The sequence below is a fragment of the Polypterus senegalus genome, unplaced genomic scaffold (genome assembly GCF_016835505.1).
Source record: "Polypterus senegalus isolate Bchr_013 unplaced genomic scaffold, ASM1683550v1 scaffold_4004, whole genome shotgun sequence".
Lineage (NCBI taxonomy): Eukaryota > Metazoa > Chordata > Cladistia > Polypteriformes > Polypteridae > Polypterus > Polypterus senegalus.
Window position 1 is genome coordinate 45,894 of NW_024384146.1, and position 2,097 is coordinate 47,990.

Sequence of the window (2,097 nt, forward strand, 5' to 3'; positions counted from 1 at the left end):
CGGGCCTTTTTCCCCGGCGGGCCAGGATTCCTCCCCTTTTTCTTTAAACCCCAACGGGTGTAAACGTGGTGTCTGAAAGTTGTGAACGTGGTGTCTCGAGGGATTCTGCTCCCCGCTTTCACTGCGCTCCTTCTTTTTTTGTGGGCATCTGGGGGATGGAGGTGGAGATGGTGGTTTAAAAGGGCCTTTTTTGCCTGGTCTACCCCCCCCTCCCCAAACCCCACCACGGGCCAAACCCCAAAGGGCCCAAACGGCTTCCCCTCCCCCGCCCCCCCCCCAGCTTATTACCTGTTTACAACCCCGAGGGTTTTTGCGTTGTCCCCTTTGGGGTTTTGTATCGGCCTTCCCCAAGGGGGGCCCGTTTTTTCAGGGGTGGAATTACATGGGTTCCCCTGGCCTTTGTTTTGGGCAGCTGTTTCCCCCCAAGTTGATGCCCATGCAGCTGGGGCGGGGCCGGGGGGGGGCGGCGGGCCCTGGGGTTTTGGGCACGCTTCTCGGTTTTGCTGATCAAGTGTAGTATCTGTTCTTACAGTTTAATATCTGATGTCCCTATCTGGGGACCTATATTAAATTGATTTTGGACTAGGGAGATGGAATAGGGCTTTCTGCCACCCGCATCGACTTGTGCGTCTCCAGGGGTGATTTCTCCTTCTGGTATAAAACGAGACAACGCCTTGGCTGGGTTGCCTACTATGAGGGGAAGACACTAGCAAGGAGAGGGATTATTTAATTTTTAATGAATAATTAATTAATTAATTAATTAATTTATTAATTAAATTAGAAGCGGGGCTGTAGGCGCTATTGCTTAGCATTCCAGATTCCAACAGATGTCAGCGAGGTCGGAATTAGAAGGCCGCTGTTGTGGGTGAGTGAAGTAGTGGGACGACCAAGCCTGTACCGCTAGCAGGAAGCCTTATTAAGCTCCCAGAAACCCTGAAGCAGTCCTGCAGGCTGTCTGATGTCAGCAGCCCCCTGTGTTCGAGGCCTTTTCACCAGGCGGCCAGGATGTGCCTTCTCCTTTTCATCTTCAATCTCCAAGGTGTGAACGTGGTGTCTGAAGAGTTGTGACGTGGTGTCTCGAGGGATATCTAGTTCGCCGCTCTTCACTGGACGTCTCCTTCTTTGTTTTGTGGGCATCTAGGGGCGGGATGGAGGTGGAGATGGTGGTTTAAAGCCGTCCCTCTTCCTTGCCTGGTCTCCCCGCCTCCCAAATCCCACCACGAGCTCAAACACCCAAAGGGACCAACTGACTGTCCCTCCCCACGCCCACTCCCACTCCCAGCTGTATCGGCTACCTCGTTTCCGCACAACTCGGGGTTTTCCCCGTTTTAGCAACCCTTGGCTTGTATCAGGCCTTGGCTCCAAAGGGGGGCGCTTTTTCCCCGGGCCCTGGAATGTCACATGGGTTCACGCTCGGCGCTTGTCTTAGGGCAGCTGCTTTCCCCCTCCCAAATTGATGCTTACCATGCAGCTGGCGCATGGGCAAGGCAGTGGGGCTGGCTGGCCTGGGAGTTTGTGGCTAGCTTCCGGCCTTTTGGCTGATCAAGTTAGTATCTGTTCTTATAGTTTAATATCTGATCGTCCCTATCTGGGACCATATATTAAATTGATTTTGGAACTAGGGAGATGGAATAGGGGGTTGCTCCGTCCACTCCACTGTCGACCTGGTATTGCAGTACTTCCGGGGCGGTGCACTTTCTCCTTTACGGTATAAAACAAGACAAGCAGCCTGGCTGGGGTTGCCCTACTATGAGGGAAGGAAAGAGCTCTAGCCAGAGCAGGATTGATTTAATTATTTAACTGAATAATTAAATTAATTTATAATTTAGTTTTAATTTGACTTAATTAAGAAAAGTTCATGTGCGTGCCTGTAGGGCGCTTGCTATAATCCCAGCATTCCAACGATGTCGGCGGGCTCCGGGAAATTGAAGGCCGCTGTTGTGGGGTGGTGAAGTAGTGTCGGCGACCAAGCCTGTACCGCTAGCAGGAACCTTAAGCTCCCAGAAACCACGAGCAGTCCTGCAAGGCTGTCTGATGTGCTGCAGCGCCCCCCGTGTTCGAGGCCTTGTTTCCACAGGCGGGCGGATTTGCCTTCTC

The 2,097-nt window shown here is 52.6% G+C and overlaps 2 pseudogenes; both read left to right on the top strand.

Annotated features, from left to right (window-relative positions):
* The first annotated feature begins 486 nt into the window (after positions 1–486).
* On the top strand, positions 487–652 carry LOC120521832 (annotated as a pseudogene).
* Positions 653–1,519: 867 nt separating this feature from the next.
* Positions 1,520–1,700, top strand: LOC120521834 (annotated as a pseudogene).
* The last annotated feature ends 397 nt before the right edge of the window (positions 1,701–2,097 follow it).